We start from the raw sequence: 21,133 nt of genomic DNA on the forward strand, positions 1-21,133 counted from the left end.
AAAGAGAGGCAATCCCTGCCCACAACAAGCTCACAGTCTAGAGGGTGGAAGATAGACATCCATACAAATAAACAAGCATTAATATAAATAAAATTAGATATGTACATAAGTGCTGTGGGGCAGGGAGAGGGGAGAAGAGCAAAGGGAGGAAGTCAGGGTGATGCAAAAGGGAGTGGGAGATGAGGAAAAATGGGGCTTAGTCTGGGAAGACTTCTTGGAGGAGATGTGCCTTCAGCAAGGCTTTGAAGGGAGGGAGAGTAATTGTCTCTAGGATTTGACGAGGGATCGCGTTCCAGGTCAGAGATAGGACATGGGCCAGGAGTCGGTGGCAATACAGGCGAGAAGGTTAGCGGCACCAGAGGAGTGAAGTGTGTGGGCTGGGTTGTAGAAGGAGAGAAGCGAGGTGAGGAAGGAGGGGACAAGGTGATGGACTGCTTTAAAGCCCATGGAGAGGAGTTTTTGTTCTATGCAGAGGTGGATAGGCAACCACTGGAGATTTTTGAGGAAGGGGGTGATATATTCTGAACGTTTCTGTAGAAAGATGATCCGAGCATAGTGAAGCATGGACTGGAGTGGGGAGAGGCAGAAGGTAAGGCGGTCAGCAAGGAGGCTGATGTGGTAATCCAGGTGGGATAAGATGAGTGATTGTATTAATGTGATAACAGTCTGGATGAAGAGGAAAGGATGGATTTTAGCGATGTCGTCAAGGTGGGATCGACAGCATTTGGTGACGGATTGAATATGTGGGTTGAAGGAGAGAGAAGAGTCAAGGATAATGACAAGGCTATGGGCTTATGAAATGGGAAAGATGGTGGTGCTGTCTACAGTGATGGGCAAGTCTGGGAGAGGACAGGGTTTAGGTGGGAAGATAAGGAGCTCTGTTCTGGACATGTTAAGTTGGAGGACATCCAAGTTGAGATCTCTTGAAGGCAGTAGGAGATGTGAGCCTGAAGAGAGCCCCTACTTCACCCTCTCCCTCAACCTCAGCTCCACCCGCTCCCCTGCCCTACCCCAGCCCCCTCCCCAATTTCAGATCGACCCCCAGCCCCAGTTTACTCCAATCTCCAGCTCCACTCCAGCCCCAACCCCAGGCCCAGCTCCACTCCCACCCCCAGCCCCAGCCCCTTCCTGCAGCAGTAATAATAGAGTCTAGGCTGGATTCTAGATTATCTTGGGGACGGGGGTCCGGCCAGCAGCACCTGACAGGGGAGTCGATGGCTCCAGGAGACTTTGGGCTCCTGCCTCCCCAGTGAGAAGGAGCCTGGGAGCCGCGGGGGGGCAGACCACAGGCCACAGGCCCCGAGTTCAGCAGGATGAAGCCTGACGAGGGATCTGTGTAAAATGAAAGTGGCAGATACAGAGGCAGAAGCATTGCGGGGAGGGTGGAGGCTGGGGGCCAGAAACAGTGAGTCGGCGTCCACCTGCCGCTCCTGAGAGGAGAACCGCAGCAGTCCGAGGGCACACCTGATGCCCATCTGGTGGCAGGTCGATTCAGCCTGTGCCAAAGAAAGCCAAGGAACCAGGAAGGGAAAACGGACCACCGGATCTGATTGTCGACTTTTATTTTTGGTTTGGGCCTGAGACGTTTGAAGCTCTTTTCCGCCTCAGAGAGGGGCAAGGGGCAAAAGTCCTGATGTCTGACTGGCTGTCTGTCTCACACCTGCCTCACTCCTCCTCCTCAGCTCCCCTGATGTCACCCTGCAGCTCTCTCCCCTGCCCAGGGGCCGCTTGGCGATCACCTTCTCGACACTGAGCCGGAGGATCCCGGACACCTCGAGAACACCCTCCCAGAGCCCAGTTCTCGAGAGATGATGGAGACGGCATGAAGCCTCTCGCCCTGCAGGACTCACCGAGACGACGGAACCGGGATCACTCTCGTTCTGCTGGGCCGGGCTCTCTCCTCGCTTAAGGCCCCTCCAAGAAAGGTCAGTTCTTGCTTGGCAGAGCCCCGACGGGACACTGGGTGACTTTGGAGTGGTCACTAGCGACAGGCTGACCTGGAAGCTCAGAGGTAGTCATGGTCATCACCAATAACAATTATTGAGCATCGAGCATCTACTTGGTACAGAGCACTATACTGGGTACTTTCTATATATGCAGAGCACTGCCCTGGGCACCTACTAGTGTACTAAGTGATTGGAAAGTACAGTTCAGCAGTCAAGAGAGAAAATCCCTGCCCAAACCGGGCTAACAGTCTAGAAGGGGGGGAGACAGACATCAAAGCAAGTAAACAGGCATCAGAATATATAAATAGAATTATAGATATATACACATCAAAACAAGTAAACAGGCATCGATATAAATAGGATTGTAGATATATATATCTACAATCCTATTTATATATATATACATAAGTGCTGTATGGCGGGGAGAGGGGGGAAGGGCAAAGGGAGTGCTTTGAGGTGACAGGGAAGGAAGGTTAGCTGAGGAAAAGAAGACCTCTTGGAGGACGTGTGCCTTCAGCAGGGCTTTGAAGGGGGGAGGAGTGATCATTTGGCGGATTTGAGGAGAGAGGGCATTCCAGGCCAAAGGTAGGACTTGGGCCAGAGGTCGACGGCGGGACAGGCGAGATGGAGGCACAGTGAGAAGGTAAGCACCATCTTGCAGATGTTAAGAGAGGGGGGGTTCCAGGAAGGGGAGAGAGGGTGAGCAAGAGTTCAGTGGTCGGAGAGATTGAGAACAAGGCGAAGGAAGTAGATTAACTTGAGAGGAACAAAGTGTGTGAGCTGGGGTGTAATGGTAGAAGAGAGTGGATAAGAAGGACAGAGCTGATTGAGTTCCCTAAATTCAATGGTCAGGACTTTGTGCTTAATGCAGAGAGGAATGGGCAACCAGTCGAGATTTTTAAAGAGATAATGATTTGGAATTGAGATCCAGGTAGCAGAGTGAAGTATGGATTGGAGAGGGGATGGATGATAGAGTCATACTGACACGGTCCCCGTCCCACAAAGGACTCACAGTTTAAGAGGTAGAGATCAGAGATATTATGCCCATTTAACAGGTAAGGAAACGGAGGCCCAGGGGTGTTGAGTGACCTGCCCAAGGTGAATCAGGAGGTGAGGGGCAGAGCTGGGAGTAGAACCCGTGCCTTCTGACTCCGTACCTAAGGTTCTTTTGAGAAGCTGTGTGGAAAGAGTACGGGCGTGGGAATCAGAGGATTTGAGTTCTAATCCTGCCCCCGCTGCTGATCTGCTGTGTGACCTTGGGCAAATCACTTAACTTCTATGTGCCTCAGTTTCTTCAACTTTAAAATGGAGATATCTGTTCTCCCTCCTACTTAGACGGTGAGACCCATGTGGGACAGGGACTGTGCCCTACCTAATTAACTTGTACCTACCCCAGCGCTTAGTACAGTGATTGGCACACAGTGCCATAATTCATTTTGTTTTTATTTTCACTAACCTGCTAAACCAAAATGAAGCAGCGTACCCTAGTGGATAGAGCATGGGACTGGGAGTCAGATGGATCTGGGTTCTCATCCCAGTTTTGTCACTTGTCTGCTCTGTGATCTTGGTCAGCCACTTAACTTCCCTGTGCCTCAGTTACCTCATCTGTAAAATGAGGATTAAGACTTTGAGTCTCACAAGGGGCTGCCTGCAAACTCGTTGTGGGCAGGGACTGTGTCAGTTATTTATTGTTGTGTTGTACTGTCCCAAGCACTTAGAACAGTGCTCTACGTACAGTAAACACTCGATAAATATGATCGAGTGGATGAATGTCCCTGGGCTATGTCCATCCTGACTACCTTGTATCTACCCTAGCGCTTAGAACAATGCTTGGTGGCGTAGTAGATGAAGCTCAAGCCTGGGAATCAGGAGGTTGTGGGTTCTAAGTCTGGCTCTTCCATTTGTCTGCTGTGTGGCCTTGGACAAGTCACTTCACTTCTCTGTGCCTCATTTACTTCATCTGTAAAATGGGGATTAAGACTGTGATGCCCTTGCGGGACAGGGACTGTGTCCAACCTGTTTTGCCCATATCTACCCCAGTGCTGAGTACAGTGCCGGGCACATAGTAAGTGCCTAACAAATACCACAGTGATTATTATTACTGTTATTACATAGTAAGTGCCTAACAAATAGCATAAACAAAAGCACCTCCCCTCCCCCCCCCCCCACCACTTCCCTCGAGTGGCTACCCAGAGGACATTCATTCAATCACATTTATCAAGCGATTACTGTCTGCAAGGCACTGTACTAAGCACTTGGGAGACTACAATATAATAACAAACAGACACATTCCCTGCCCACAATGGACTCACAATCTAGAGGACAACCACGACCCGGGTTTTCCAAATATCCTGGCACTGGTGTCAGGGCCGGTCCTCGGCCTGGCAGACCGGGGGACTGACCCAGATTGGTGCTGACCAAGGTCTGATCTTTTTATGTCCTCGGAAACTGCCAGACTGCCGGTCTGAGGAGTCTTTTGCAGAACAGGAATGGCTTGGGAGACTTGAGCCAACCCTCCCCGGCCCCTCCCCGCACAAAGACCCCTTATGGTCTCCCACAACGTCTTACGCTTCACCTCTGCCGCTGACCAGGCTCCACAGCTCTCATCGGCGGGCAGAAGCTTCGGTGCTGAGTGGCAGGAAATCCCCTTCTTTAATTTCCCTTTTCTCAATAATAATACTATTAATATTTGTGGTATTTGCAAGCACTGATTATGAGCCATGTGGGTTACTAAGTGCTGGGGTAGATGCAAGATAATCAGATTGGACCCCTGTCTCTGACCTACACAGGGGTCACAAGTCCAAGTTGGTGGGTGTGGGGGGAGGTCAGAAGACTTAGGAAGGCAAGTCAGTCAGTCAGTTGGATTTATTGAGCACTTACTGTGCACAGAGCACTGTACTAAGCACTTGGGAGAGTACAGTGTAACAATATAACAGAAACATTCCGTGACCATAACGAGTTTGCAGGACTCTGAGTCCCACAACTTCAGGGCCCAACCTCTTGGCCCTAGGCACGGGACCATTTAATCAATCCTATTTACTGAGTGCTTTCTGTTTCAGAGCACAGCATTCAGCATTTAGGAGAGGACGATATAACAGAGTTCATTTATACATTCATTCAATCGTATTTATTGAGTGCTTACTATGTGCAGAGCACTGTACTATGTGCTTGGAATGTACAAGTCAGCAACAAAGACAATCCCTGCCCAACAATGGGCTCACAGTCTAAATGGGGGAGACAGACAACAAAACAAAACAGAACAAAACCAAACAAGTAGGCTGGCGTCAATATTATCAAGATAAATAAAATCATAGATATATGCACATCATTAACGAAATAGAGTCATCATTCATTCAATAGTATTTATTGAGCGCTTACTATGTGTAGAGCACTGTACTAAACGCTTGGAATATACAAATCGGCAACAGATAGAGACAGTCCCTGCCCACTGATGGACTTACAGTCTAATTGGGGGAGACAGACAGACAAAAACAACAGTAATAAATAGAATCAAGGGGATGAACATTTCATTAAAACAATAGCAATAAATAGAATCAAGGTGATGTAAATCTCATTAACAAAATAAATAGTGTAATGAAAATATATACAATTGAGCGGACGAGAGGAAGGGGAGGGAGTACTGAGGGGAGGGGAAGGGAGAGGGGGAGGAGCAGAGGGAAATGGGGGAAAAGAGGGCTTAGCCGAGGGGAGGTGAAGGGGGCGTAGAGGAGGAGCAGAGGGAGCAGAGGGAAAAGGGGAAGCTCAGTCTGGGAAGGCCTCTTGGAGGAGGTGAGCTCTAAGTAGGGTTTTGAAGAGGGGAAGAGAATTAGTTTGGCTGAGATGAGGAGGGAGGCCATTCCAGGACAGTGGGAGGACATGGGCCAGGGGTCGATGGCGGGATAGGCGAGAACGGGGGATGGTGAGGAGGTGGGTGACAGAGAAGCGGAGCATGCGGGGTGGTCACTAGAAAGAGAGAAGGGAGGAGAGGTAGGAGGGGGCAAGGTGATGGAGAGCTTTGAAGTTTAGAGTGAGAAGTTTTTGTTTCGTGCGGAGGTTTATAGGCAACCACTGGAGGTTTTTAAGAAGGGGAGTAACACGCCCAGAGCGTTTCTGCAGGAAGATGAGCTGGGAAGCGGAATGAAGAATAGACTGGAGTGGGAAGAGACAGGAGGAAGGGAGATCAGAGAGAAGGCTGACACAATAATCCAGCCGGGATATTATGAGAGTCATCATGTTCCCTGCCCACAGGGAGCTTAGGGTCTAGGGGGAGGACCAGAGCATGTTTGCCCTTCTGGATCAATCGGGAAACAAAGAGTCATTTCCTTCCTGGGCCAGTCATGGGACCAGAATTGGGTGAACCTTCCTGAGTTGGTCAGACAGGCTGAGTCAAAGGGGCCATGTGACCAAGGGAACTCCCATCTGGGTTTTTCTGGCAATTACAGGAACTGAGGGGAATGGTCTGCCTGGCCCTCGTGATGGTGATGAGAAGCAGCATGACAGGGTAGATAAAGCATGAGCCTGGGAATCAGGAGGTCTGGATTCTAATCCTGACTCCTCCACTTGTCTGTTGGGTGACCTCAGGCAAGTCACTTCACTTCTCTGTGGCTCAGGTGCCTTATCTGTAAAATAGGTATTGAGACTGTGAGCCCCACATGGGACAGGGACTGTGTCCAACCCAATTTGCTTGCATTCCCCCCCAGAGCTTAGCACAGTGCCTAGCACATAGTAAGTGCTTAACAAATGCTGTAATTATGATTATTATGGTGATGATGATGATGTCAGCTGTGTGACTTTGGGCAAGTCACTTCACTTCTCCGTGCCTCAGTTACCTTACCTGTAAAATGGGGATTAAGACTGAGCCCCATGTAGGACAACTTGATTACCTTGTATCTACCCCAGTGCTTAGAATAGTATTTAGCACATAGTAAGCGCTTAACAAACCATCATCGTCATCATCTTATTATTATTATTGGTATTTGTTAAGTGCTTACTATGTGCCAAACAGATACAAGATAATCAGGTCAGAAACAGTCCCAGTCCCACATGGGGCTCACATTCTAAATTGGGAGGGAGGGGGAGATGAGGTACAGAAAAGGGATACAAACAAAGAGGGGAGTAACAGCAGGGAGAGGGCAGCAGGGCCTGGAGAAGAGGGGGACAAGAGAGACTGAGAGAACTCCAGGGGCGCCCCCAACCCTCCTAACTCTGAGGAAACCCAAGGGGTCTTAAATCACTCAATTAGTACTATTCGTTGAGCTCCTGCTGTATGTAGAGTACTGTTTCATTCATTCAGTCCATTCAGTCGTATTTATTGAGCCCTTATTGTGTTCAGAGCACTGTACTAAGCACTTGGGAGAGTACAATATAAGAATAAACAGACACCTTCCCTGCCAGTGACCTTACAGTTTAGAGGGAGAGGCGGACATTAATATAAATAAGTGAATAAATGACAGCTCGGTACATGAGTGCTGTGGGGCTGGGATGAGGGAGATGAATGAAGGGAGCAAGTCAGGATGGCGTGGAAGGGAGAGGGAGAAGAAAGGAGGATTTCGTTAGCGAAGAGCTCTTGGAGGAGATGTGTCTTCAATAAGGCTTTGAAGTTGGGAGACTGTTGGATTTGAGGATGGAGGGTGTTACTTAAGCCCTTGGTAGAGTACAACAGAGTTAGTGGAGAGAATCCCTGCCCTCAAGGAGCTTTGCAATTAAACAGAGGAGGCAGTCACCAAAATTAATTATAGATAGGAAGCAATAGAGTATAAAGAGTACAATAACTGCTACGAGACCGTGTGAATACTTAAATGGACAGAAGTATTTTCCCAAGCGCTTAGTCCAAGGCTCTGCACAAAGTAAGCACTCAGTAAATACCAGTGAAGATGATGATGATGATGATGTTGATGGTCTGAAAGGGTTGAAGTGGCAGTTGGGGGTATATGAGATTAGAAGTTAATCAGGGAAGACCTCCTGAGGGAGATGTGATTTCAATCAATAAGCCCTTGGGAGAGTACAATATAACAATAGACACATTCCCTGCCTGCAGTGAGCTTACAGTCTAGAGGGGGAGATGGACATTAATATAAATAAATAAATAAATTATGGATTATTGATTGCTATTCATTGAGCGCTTACTTGTTCAGAGAACTGTACTAAGCACTTGGGAGAGTACAGTACAACTGAATCAGCCGACGCGGTCCCTGCCCATAATGAGTTCACAGTCTAGAGAAGAGCTCTGAAGATGAGGAGAGCAGTGGACTGCCAGATGTGAAGAGGAAATTAGTTCCAGGAAGAAAAGAGGATGTGAGCAAGGTGGTGGTGATGGGAGAAATGAGGACCAGGCTCAATAAAGAGGTTGGTCTGAGAGGAACAAAGAGTGTAAGCTGGGATGCAGTGGGAGAAGAGAGTGGGTAAATAGGAAAGAGCTGACTGAGTGCCCTCAGGCTACTGGTGAGAGTTTATACTTATTGCAGAGAGGAATGAAAACTGTTGGAGGTTTTTGAGGAATTGTTATTAATGCTATTATTATTATTACTACTAATATTATGGCATTCATTAAGCACTTATTATGTGTCAAGCACTGCTCTAAGCCCTGGAATAGAAACAAGTTAATTGGGTCAGAGGAAGTCCCTGCCCCACAGGGAGCTCAAGTTGAAGTAGGTGAAAGAACATGATTTGGATCCTCATTTTACAGATGAAGAAACTGAAACACAGAGAAATTAAGTCACTTGTCTAAGGTCACACAGCGGGCAAGTCCCACAGGTAGCTCGGTGGCTAAGTAGAAAGAAGAACAGGAATTGGACCCCCATTTGACAGATGAGGAAACTGAAGAGCTGAGAAATTAATTGATTTTCCTAAGGTCACATCCCACAGGGAGCTCAGTGTTAAGTAGAAAGAAGAACAGGAACTGAATCCCCATTTTAAAGATGAAGAACCAAAGCACAGAGGAATTAAGTGACTCACCAAAGATCACACAGCAGGTAAGTTATGAACTCAGGATTAGAACCCAGGTCCTCTGACTCCCATGTCCATGCTCTTCCCACTAGGCCACGCTGCTTCTCAATGGAGAGGAAAGGGGAGCTGTGTGTTGAATAATCTTTTAGAAAAATGATCCGAGTAGCAGAGTAAAGTATGGGCTGGAGAGGGAAGAGAGAGGAAGCCAAAAGATCAGCAAGGCTGGGTCCAGGTCTCAAACTGGTAACTGAAAAGTACCTGAATGACATGGTGGCTGTTTGGGTGGAGTGGAAAGGGTAGCTTCTGGGAGGGTTATGGAGGAATAACTGGAAATATTTTGCAGAAGATTGAAACAGAGCGAGTAGACAAAGATAATGCCAAGATTACAGGCGTTTGAGAAGAGAGAATGCTATTGTCATGCTGTGATGGGAAAGTGAGGCAGAGGAGTGAATTTGGGAGTGAAGATGAAGATGTTGGGGGAGGAATGAGTTAATAATGAGATGTTTCTAATGGATGAGGCCCCATTTCTAGGGGAAATAATTCTCCAAGATAAGGACTGTGTGTTAACAGCAGAGGAGAGAACTGTCTGAAAAATCAGTCAAATGGTGCCTGCAGGAGAAGGGAACTGTCTGAGTAGGACCAAATAAGGACAGAATGTTAGACTTGCCAAGAAGTAAGCATTGATGATCTTGGAAAAAATGGTCTCAGGGTGGCAAAGGGGCTGGAGAGAGCACTGTAGAGTGGTTATGTTAATGTCCCCATCTAATAATAATAATGATGGTAATTGTTAAGCACTTACTATGTGCAAAGCACTTGGTCAGGGAATGTGTCTACCAACTCTGTTGTATTGTACATTCCCAAATATTTAGTTGGGTTCTCTGCATAGAATAAGCTTTCATAAATGATAATAATAATTGTGGTTATCTGTCAAGCATTTAGTATGTGCCAGGCACCGTACTAAGCGCTGGGGTGGATACAAGCAAATCAGGTTGGACACAGTCCCTGTCCCACATAGGGCTCACAGCCTCAATCCCCATTTTACAGATGAGGTGATATGCCCAAGGTCACACAGAGCAGGCAAGTGGCGGAGTCAGAATTAGAACCCATGACCTTCAGACTCCCAGGCCCGTGCTCTATCCACTACACCATGTTGCTTCCCCTGCACTTTAATATTGAAGTGTAGATGTTGGAGTGGGAGGAAGCTGGGGAGATGAGATTTTTGAATTCATTTATTCATTCAATCATATTTACTGCTCACTTACTCTGTGCCGAGCACTATGCTAAGTGCTTGGGAGAGTACATTATAACAGTAAACAGACAAATTCCCTGCCCACAAGGAGCTTACAGTCTAGAGAAGGAAACAGACATCAATATAAATAAATTACAGGTATGTCCGTAAGTGCTGTGGGGATGGGATGCGGTGATGAACAAAGTGAGTAAGTCAGGACAATGCAGAAGGGAGAGGGACAAGAGAAAAAGGCTTTTCTTAGGGAAAGCCTCTTGGAGGAGATGTGTCTTCAATAAGGCTTTGAAGAGGGAGAGAGTAATTGTCGGATTTGAGGAGGGAGAGGCCAGAGGTAGGAAGTGGGCTAGAGGTCAACAGCGAGATAGATGAGATCGAGATAGAGTGAGAAGGTTAGCATCAGAAAAGTGAAATGTTCAGGGTTGGTTTGCAGTAGGAGAGTAGCAAGGTGAGGTAGGAGGGAAAAAGGTGATTGAGTGCTTTAAAGCCAATGGTGAGGAGTGTTTGTTTGAGGTGGAGGTAAATAGGCAACCACTGGAGTTTCTTGAGGAGTGGGGAAATATTGCCTGAACTTTTTTGTAGAAATCTGATCCAGGCAGCAGAATGAAGGATGGACTGGAGTGGGGAGAGACAGGACGCAGGGAGGTCAGCAAGGAGGCTGTTATAATAATCAAGGCGGTCTAGGATAAGTGATTGGATAAATGTGGTAACAGTTTGGATGGAGAGGAAAGGGTGGATTTTAGCGCTGTTCTGAAGGTGGAATTGACAGGATTTAGTGGTGGCTTTAATATGTGTGTTGAATGAGACAAGAGGATAACACCAAGGTAATGGATTTGTGAGACAGAAAGAATGGTGTCGTCTAAGGTGATGGGAAAGTTAGGGGGAGGATAGGGTTTGGGTGGGAAGATAAGAAGTCGAGTTTAACAGTATTGAGGTGATGGGGGCGGGGCATCCAAGTAGAGATATCTTGAAGGCAGGAGGAAATGCAAGACTGCAGAGAGGGGAAAGATCAGGGCTGGAGACGTAGATTAGGATATAATAATAATAATGGTGGTATTTGTTGAGTGCTTACTATGTGCCAAGCACTGTTCTAAGCACTGGGGGGATACAAGGTGATCAGGTTGTCCCACGTGGGGCTCACAGTCTTCATCCCCATTTTACAGATGAGGGAACTGAGGCACAGAGAAGTGAAGTGACTTGCCCAAAGTCACACAGCTGACAAGCGGCAGAGCCGGGATTTGAACCCTTGGCCTCTGACTCCCAAGCCCCGGCTCTTTCCACTGAGCCACGCTATCATCTGCATAGAGGTGGTAGTCAAAGGCATGGGAGCGAATGAGTTCTCCAAGGGAGCGGGTGTAGATGGAGAATGGAAGGGGACTCCAAACTAAACCTTGAAGACCCCCACAGTTAGGGAGTGGAAGGCAGAGAAGGGGCTCTCCAAGGAGACTGAGAATGAACGGCCAGAGAGATAAGAGGAGAACCAGGAGAGGACAGTGAAGCCAAAGTTTCCAGGAGAAGAGGGTGGTAAATAGCGTTGAAGATAGTTGAGAGGTTGAAGAGGATTAGGATGAAATAGAGGCCATTAGATTTGGCAAGAAGATCATCGTTGACCTTTGAGAGGGAGGTTTCTGCAGAGTGAAGGGGCCAGAAGCCAGATCGGAGGGGGTCAAGGAGAGGATTGGAGGAGGGGAATTTGAGATAGTGGGTGTAGACAACTCTCTCGAGGAAGTTTGAAGAGGAATGATAGAAAGAGATGGGGTGATAACTGGAGGTAGTCACGGGGTCAAGGGAGGGTTTTTCTTAAGATAAGGGAGACATGGGCATGTTTGAAAGCAGTGGGGAAGAAGCCACTGGAGAGCAAACAGTTGAAGATGGCAGTTAGGGAGGGAAGTAAGAAGGAGGCGATTCTTTTAATGATGTGTGAAAGAATAGGGTCAGATGCTCAGGTGGAGGGAGTGGATTTTGAGTGAAGGCAGGAGATTTCCTCTAGAGATACTGCTGGGAAAGATGGGACAGTTGAAGAGAGGAATGGTGGGCGGAAGCCTGGAGGGGGCAGGGGAAATTTTAGGGAGATCATGCCTGATAGTGTCAATTTTCTCAATAGAGTAGGTGGCCAAGTCATTCATTCATTCATTCAATAGTATTTACTGAGCACTTACTCTGTGCAGAGCACTATACTAAGCTCTTGGAATGTACGTTTGGCAACAGATAGAGACAATAACAATAATAATAATAATGATGGTATTTGTTAATCACTTACTACGTGCAGAGCACTGTTCTAAGCACTGGGGTAGATACAGGGTAATCAGGTGGTCCCACATGAGGCTCACAGTTAATCCCCATTTTACAGATGAGGTAACTGAGGCACAGAAAAGTGAAGTGACTTGCCCACAGTCACACAGCTGACAAATGGCAGAGCCGAGATTCAAACCCATGACCTCTGACTCCCAAGTCTGGGCTCTTTCCACTGAGCCACGCTGCTTCTCTCCCTGCCCAATAACTGGCTCACAGTCTTAACTGGGGAGATAGACAGCAAAGCAAAACAGAATAAAACAAAGCAAGACAACATCATCAAGATAAATAGAATCATGGTGATATATACCTCATTAACAAAATAAATAGGGTAATGAATAATATATACCAATGAGCACACTGCTGAGGGGAGGGGAAAGGGGAGGAGCAGAGGGCGGGGGGGAAGAGGAGGAAAGGAGGAGCAGAGGGAAAGGAAGGACTCAGTCTGAGAAGGCCTCCTGGAGGAGGTGAGCTCTCAGTAGGGCTTTGAAGAGGGGAGGAGATTTAGTTTGGTGGATGTGAGGAGGGAGGGCATTTCAGGTCAGAGGTAGGACGTGGGCCAGGGGTCGATGGCGGGTCAGGCGCGAACGGGGGACCGTGAGGAGGTGAGCAGCAGAGAAGTGGAGCGTACAGAGTGGGCAGTAGAAAGAGAGAAGGGAGGTGAGGTAGTAATAATGTTGGTATTTGTTAAGCGCTTACTATGTGCAGAGCACTGTTCTAAGCGCTGGGGTAAACACAGGGGAATCAGGTTGTCCCACGTGGGGCTCACAGTCTTAATCCCCATTTTACAGATGACGGAACTGAGGCACAGAGAAGTTAAGTGACTTGCCCACAGTCACACAGCTGACAAGTGGCAGAGCTGGGATTAGGTAGTAGGGGGCAAGGTGATGGAGAGCTTTGAAGACAACAGTTGAGGAGTTTTTGTTTTGTGCAAAGGTTGATAGGCAACTACTGGAGGTTTTTATGGAGGGGAGTGACAGGCCCAGAGCATTTTTGTAGAAGATGATCCGGGCAGCAGAACGAAGAATAGACTAGAGTGGGGAGAGACATCAGAGAGGAGGCTAACACAATAATCCAGTTGTGATATTATGAGAGCTTGTACCAGCATGGTAGTAGCAGTTTGGATGGAGAGGAAAGGGTGGATCTTGGTGATATTGTGAAGGTGAGACCGTCAGGTTTTGGTGACGGATTGGATGTGTGGGGTGAATGAGAGAGCAGAGTCAAGGATGACACCAAGGTTGCAGGCCGGTGAGACGGGAAGGATGGTAGTGCCGTCCACAGTGACAGGGAAGTCAGGGAGAGGACAAGGTTTGGGAGGGAAGATAAGGAGCTCAGTTTTGGACATGTTGAGTTTTAGGTGGTGGAAGGACATCCGTGTGGAAACATCCTGGAGGAAGGAGGAGATACGAGCCTGGAGGAAGAGGGAGAGAACAGGGGAGGAGTTGTAGTCATCTGGGGCAGGGGAAAGAGGAGTTGGGGGGACAGAGCATTTGAGAAGGGAGTTAGATGCCTGGAGCAGTTAGTGAGGGCCATGGGCATGGGCGTCAATAAGGATGGAGAAATAATTTTGTCAGGCAGAGGAGAGAGCAGAGTTAAAGCACGCAAGGATAAAATTCAAGAGGATGAAGACGGCCCGATTCTAGATTTCTGCCAGTAGTGCCCAGTGGCTCGTGCGCAAGAATGAAGGAGTTGAACTGTGGAGGTGAACCAGGGCTGTGGGTTAGGGGTACGAGAACGACGAAGGAATGGGGGAGCAATTGAGTTGAGTTCAGTGTCGATGTAGGGGAAGCAGCCTGACCCAGTGGATAGAGCACCGGCCTGGGTGTCAGAAGGACCTGGGTTCTAACCCCAGCTCTGCCATTTGTCTGCTGTGTGACCTTAGGTAAGTCGCTTCACTTCTCTCTGCCTCAGTTACCTCATCTGTAAAACAGGGATTAAGACCGTGAGCCCTATGTGGGACACGGACTGTGTCCAACCTGATTATCTCGTATTACCCCAGGGCTTAAAACAGTACCTGGCACATAGTAAACACTTACCGAATTCCTTTTAAAAAAAAGGTGGGAAGAGTGCTGCTGGACAGGAGAAGGGGTGAAGTTAGAATAAGTAAGGTTGAATTTCAAGTGGGCAAAATCGACTGGCACATAGGTGGAGGAAGCATACTGTGGAGTTAGCCAGGGCTGAGGTCTGCGGTGCGAGATTGACGGAGGGACAGAGGAGTGAGGGAGTTGAGTTTAGTGAAGAGGGCAGAGTGGAGGGCTTGGATTTGTGGTGGGGGAAGGGGGAGTTTAGGCACGGATAAGTGAAGGAGGCCTAGAGGTGGGAGGGCTCAATAAGGGGAGAAAGCAGTTTTGCACAAGGCAGGTTGTTTTTAGAGAGTGAGATTACCAAATTGATGAGATTAGACTGTAAAATCATGATGGCTGAGGAACGTGACTGCCAACTGGCACTTAGTACAGAGCTCTGCACATAGTAAGTGCTCAATAAATACCTTTGATTGACTGATTAGAAATATTGACAAGTATCTATGTGGTATTTTCTTGTGCTCAAGCAGATGAGGGCCTCAGCTCTGCTAATCTCGCATAGCTGAGCCTCAGAGGAAGTAGAGAGGGCAGGCCAGTGGGACAGATTTGTGAACTTAGCACGAGGCGGAGCGAGGCTGTGTCCTTTGATGTGTGATGGCGCCAGCGACTACTCATTCTTCTAAGATTCCGCCAGATACATGTATATCAAGCCACAGCCCCGCTTCTGCTGCCTCTCTGGGGTGAAAATATCTAAGTAGGGCCCCACGGCTCACCCACAAAGGCACAGAAGCCGAGAGTAGCAACCTCAGGTTGGTGGGGTGAGGGGCGGGCAGAGTGGGGCACCACGGGATTCTGCCAACCCCCACCCCCAGCCCTACCAGTCTATTCGGAGAAGGGCTAGTCCAGGCCCACCCCAGCAGGTCCGGGGTCCAGATTGAGAGGGGGGGACCACCAGGTCGGCTCCGTCAGCCCAGGGGTCCGACCGGATCTGATCCCCCAAAACCGTGAGCCCAACCCGCGTGAGATGGAGGATGAAGTCTGAAGCTCACCCCGTCTTCAGGGTCCTCAGGCCAAGGTTCATTCATTCATTCAATTGTATTTATTGAGAGCTTACTATGTGCAGAGCACTGTACTAAGCGCTTGGAATGTACAAATCGGTAACAGATAGAGACAGTCCCTGCCCTTTGACGGGCTTACAGTCTAATCGGCTAGGCCAGACCGGCCAGGAGGACATCCCAGTCTGACTGAATGCCACGATGGCACACGACAAGACCAAGGGGAATTAACAGGAGTCAAAGAAGCCGGTTCCCTCTGGCCAGTCCCGGGCCAGAACCTGAGAGAAGAGAGCGCCTTGACAGACCCTAAGGAGTGGGCCCAAAGGAGTCCTCAGCCTCCCACCACCCCACTCAGGCCCATCATAGAGAAGCAGCGTGGCTCAATGGAAAGAGCATGGGCTTGGGAGCCAGAGGTCATGGGTTCGAATCCCAGCTTTGCCACTTGTCAGCTGTGTGGCTGTGGGCAAGTCACTTCACTTCTCTGTGCCTCAGTTACCTCATCTGTAAAATGGGGATGAAGGTTGTGAGCCTCAGGTGGGACAACCTGATTACCTTGTATACCCCAGCACTTAGAACAGTGCTCTGCACATAGTAAGAGCTTAACAAATACCAACATTATAACAATAACAAAAATAATAACTGTGGTATTTGTTAAGCACTTACCTTGTTCCAGGCACTTAGTATAGTGCAGGGGTGGATACCAGCAAATTGGGTGGGACACCGTCCCTATCCCACAATCTCAATCCCCATTTGACAGATGAGGTAACGAGGCCCAGAGAAGTGAAATGACTTGCTCAGAGTCACACAACAGACAAGTGGTGGAGTTTGGATTAGCCCTTCTGACTCTGAAGCCTATGCTCTAACCATTACTCCATCCTGCTTTGGACTCATCCCCATTTGCCTGCCTGCCCACCCCCTGGACTCCTTCAATTGGCTGGTTCAGCAACTGGGAAACTCCGGTTTTTCAGAGCCTGCTGGGCCCCAGGCACTGGGAGTGAGGAAAGGAGGTTGGAAGGCCAGGCCTGTCCCGTTCACATAAACTAGGTCCAGGCCCTCCTGGCACCAGCCGAGGAGAAAGAAAAGGATGTGATGCCTGGGAAACTTCATCTACTTCATTTCATCATTCCCGAGTTTGGCTCTTGGGATAAGCAGCGTGGTCTAGTGGAAAGAACATGGGCCTGGGAGTCGTAGGACCTAGGTTCTAATCCCGGCTCCGCCAAATTAATTCATTAATTAATTCAGTCGTATTTATTGAGTACTTACTCTGCGTGAAACACTGTTCTAAGCACTTGGAAGAGTACCATATAACAGACCCATTCCCTGCCCACAATGAGCTTACTAATGCTTGCATGTGACCTTGGGCTAGTCACTTCACTTCTCTGGGCCTCAGTTTGCTCAAGTGTAAAATGGGGGTTAAATACCTGTTTTCCCTCTTAAACTTTAACTGTGAGCCCCATGCAGAACAGGGACTGTGTCTGAACTTATTAACCTGTACCTACCCCAGAGTTTAGAACAGTGCTTGACACATAGTTAAGGCTTAAAAAGACCATAAAAAAAATAAATAAGGCCATCAAGCGTATTTATTGACACCTGCTATGTGCCAAACATTGTTTAAAGTGCTTGGTGGAGAACAATAGACTAAGTAGACCAGATCCCAGCCCTCAAGGAGCTTACAATCTAGCAGGGAGATAGACACTAAAATGAATGACAGACAGAGTAAAAAGATAAGTAGGTAAGTGTGAGGGAAGGAGAGGTGTGAGTAAATAAGTGCTAGGGTGACATGAAAGTGCTGAAGTAGCTGTAGGAGAGGGAAAAAGTGGGGACTAAATGGGGAAGGCCTCCTGGAGGAGATATAATTTTAGAAAGGTTTTAGAGATGAAGACATCTGAGGTCTGCCAGATGTGAAGGGAGAGGGCATTATCATCAATCAATGGTATTTTTTGAGCGCTTACTATGCACTGCATTAAGGCTTTGGGAAAATACAATACAACAGAGTTGGTAGACACTCTCCCTGCCCATAACAAGTTTACTTCTAGAGGGCGGGGATGGACATTAATATAAATAGGTAATTTTGTAATAAATAATTTAAAGATATGGGCATAAGTGCTGTGGGGTTTAGGGTGCGGCAAGTATCGAAGGCCCGAAGGTTATCGATCAAAGTGCACTGATGACACAGAAGGAGAAGGAGCTGGGGAAAAGAGGGCTTAATCAGGGAAGGCCTCTTGGAGGAGATGAGACCTTAATAAGACTTTGAAGGTGGAGCAAGTATTGGTTTGGCATATATGGAGGAGGAGGGAGTTGCAGGCCAGAGGGAGGATGTGGGCAAAAGTTGGAGGCAACATAGACGAGATGGGGGCACAGTGAGTAAGCTGGCGCTGGAGGAACGAAGTGTGCAGGCTGGGCTGTAGTAGATGAGTGAGGTGAGGTAGGAGAGCAGACTGAGGGCTTTAAAGCTGATGGTAAGAAGTTTCAGGCAGAATCATTTTGCAAAACACCATTCTGCCCACATCAAGCCATTCCTCAAAAGCCTCCAATGGTTGTCCATTCCTCTCTGCATCAAGCAGAAAGTCCTGAACATTGCCTTTAAGGCAGTCAGCTTTCTCCCCACACCTTATCTTTGCTCCCCTCCTGCTACAAGCCTGCCTGCTCTCAGGCTTCATTCCTCTCAAGCCAACCCACTCCCTGAGCCTCTTCTTAGCTCTCGTCTACTGCCGGGGCTGATGTCCCAACAGCCTACCGCAAAATCAAATAGGCAGTCGTCAATCAGTCAGTGTATCTATTGAGCAGTTATCTTGTGCAAAGCACTGTACTAAGCGCTTGGGCTCCAAGAGGCCTCCACTGACTAAGGCCTCATTTCCCCTATTTGCCCTCCCTTCTGTGTCATCTCCTGTTCATTTGACTGTGGACCCCTTAAGCACTTTCATCCCATCCCCATAATAATAATAATAATAGTATTTGTTAAGCGCTTCCTATGTGTCAGGCACTGTAATAAGCACTGGGGTAGGTGCAAGATAATCAAGTTGGACATAGTCCCTGTCCCACATAGGATTCACGGTCTTAATCCCCATTTTATAGATAAGGGAACTGAGACTCAGAGAAGTTAAGTGACTTACCCAAGGTCTCATAGCAGACAAGTGGCAGAACTGGGGTTAGAACCCATGACCTTCTGACTCCCAGGCCTGTGCTTTTAACCACAAGGCCAGGCTGCTTCTCACTTATGTCTGTATCCTTTACTATTACCATTACTCTACTATTTCCCCTAGCTGTAATTTATTTTCCTGTCTGTCTGTCCCTGAAGACTGTAAACTCCTTGTGGGTAGGGATTATGTCAACCAATTTACTGTATTGTGCTTTTCCAAGTGCTTAGTAAGTGCTCAATAAATACCATTGATTGACTGACTGATGCAATGCAGTTGGTAGACAAAATCCCTTACCCTCAAGGAATTTACAGTCTAACAGGGGAGATACACTTAAAAATAAATTACAGATAGGGAAAGCAACTGAGTACATAGACAAATGGGAAGCAGTGTGGCTTAGTGGATAGAACACGGGTCTGGGAATCAGAAAGACCTGGGTTCTTATCCCAGCTCTGCTACTTGTCTGCTGTGTGACCTTGGGCAAGTCACTTTACTTCTCTTTGTCTCTGGGACCTCATTTATAAAATGGGGATTGAGACCGAGCCCCACTTGGAACAGGGGCTGCGTCCAAACTGATTAGCTTGTATCTATCCCAGAGCTTATTACAGTGCCTGGAACATAGTAAGCGCTTAACAAATGCCATAAAAAAGATGCAGCGGGGTGGGGACTGGAGGGAGTACCTAAGTGCTAAGGGGGTTGATTTAGGAAAGATAGGGGGGGATGAAAGGTTAGTTCAGGAAGACTTCCCAGAGGAGGTGGGATTTCAGTAGGGCTCTGAAGATGGGGAGAGTGGTGGTCTGTCGGATATGAAGGGAGAGGCAGTTCCAGGCAGGAGGAAGGTTTGAGCAAGGAGATGATGGAGGGTGAGGTGAGAGCGAGGGGCAGTGAGTCGGTTGGTATTAGAGAATCGCACTGTAGTGGGAGAGAAGTGAGGATAAGTAAGGAGAAGAGATCTGCTTATGTGCCATAAATCCAGAAGTTCTTGTTAAACTCACTGAGGCAGGGAATGCATCTTATATCGTTGTGTTGTACCCTTCCAAGCTCTTAGTACAATACCCTGCACAGAGTAAGCTCTCAATAAGTACCATAGAGAAGCAGTGTGCTCAGTGGAAAGAGCCGGGGCTTGGGAGTAGGGAGGTCATGGGTTCGAATCCCGGCTCTGCTGCTTGTCTGTGTGACTGTGGGCAAGTCACTTAACTTCTCTGTGCTTCAGTTCCCTCATCTGTAAAATGGGGATTAACTGTGAGCCTCACGTGGGATAACCTGATTACCCTGTATCTACCCCAGTGCTTAGAACAGTGCTCTGCACATAGTAAGCGCTTAACAAATACCAACATTATTATTACCATTGATTGATGTGGGGATGGATGGGCACTTGAAGAGTGAGGAGGCAGTGGAGAATGATTTTTTTTTTTTAGGAAGATGATCCGGGCAGCAGAGGGAAGTATGCCTGGAGAGGGGAGAGGCAGTTAGCAGTAATCAAGGTGGGATAATGACAAGTGTTGGATCCAATATGCTAGCAGTTTAGATGGAGAGGAAGGAGAGAATTCTGGAACCATTGAGGAGCTTGAATTGATGAGGTGGGAACGCTGTGAGAAGGAGAGAGTGTGGGAGGGAAGATGACGTGTTCAGTTTTGAACATTTTTTTATGGTATTTGTCAGGCACCTGCTGGATGTCCAACACTGTTCTAAGCGTGGGGTAGGCACAAGTGAATCTGGGCAGATAGAGTCTCTGTCCCACCTGAGACTCACAGTCTAAGTCAGCAGAAGAACTTGTATTTAGTCCTCATTTTACAGTTGAGGGAACTGAGGCACAGAGAAATTAAAGGTTACACTTCAAGAAACTGGCAGAGGCAGGAATAGCACCCAGGTCTTCTGACTCCCAGACCCTTGCTCTTGAAATAGACTGCAGGACATCCAGGTAGAGATGTCCTGAAGGGAAGCAGGCAGGTGAGAAGAGATACTGTCCTGGCAGGGAGAAAGATGCTCCTCGTCAGGAGAAGGATGAGGGCGGGGGGAGTGGCCTGGCTGGGCTCCTCTCTGCTCACCCCACCCACCAGCCTGATCACACTGCAGTTTGGAGGCGGGGGACTTCCTGACTTAGGCAATGCCACCCAGGCGTGGGCACTGCCTCAATGCCTCACAGGCTTCACGTGTGCAACTCCGCCGCCCCTCCTTTCTTATCTGGTTTCCCTGAACTTAGCCCTTCAGTCCTCTGCTGTTTCTGTGTTCCAGGCCAAGCTTGAACAACAGAGCAGGGGGTGACGGTGCCTGCCGGTGCCAGCATAGGGGCTTTCCTTTGAAGCGGGGCCAACTTGGGGCTGTCCTGAGGGCCCCCCATTGGGATTTTCACTCCGGTCTCTAGGGGTGGTGATGAGAGGGTCTCACTGCCCTGAAGGGGGAGGACAGGATCGAGAGGCCAAGCTGCCCCAAACTAGCGTGGCTAGTCAATCAATCAACCATATTTATTGAGCACTTCCTGCGTGCAGAGCGC

The 21,133-nt window shown here is 48.2% G+C and overlaps 1 long non-coding RNA gene across 1 annotated transcript in view; it reads left to right on the forward strand.

The window, feature by feature from the left end:
- The first annotated feature begins 1,196 nt into the window (after positions 1–1,196).
- Positions 1,197–21,133, forward strand: part of LOC114812026 — a 41,333-nt gene continuing 21,396 nt past the window's right edge. Inside the window, exon 1 of the long non-coding RNA XR_003759693.2 lies at positions 1,197–1,925. This is a non-coding gene — a long non-coding RNA (uncharacterized LOC114812026). The remainder of the gene's footprint in view (positions 1,926–21,133) is intronic.

The sequence above is a fragment of the Ornithorhynchus anatinus genome, chromosome 5, assembly GCF_004115215.2.
Source record: "Ornithorhynchus anatinus isolate Pmale09 chromosome 5, mOrnAna1.pri.v4, whole genome shotgun sequence".
NCBI lineage: Eukaryota > Metazoa > Chordata > Mammalia > Monotremata > Ornithorhynchidae > Ornithorhynchus > Ornithorhynchus anatinus.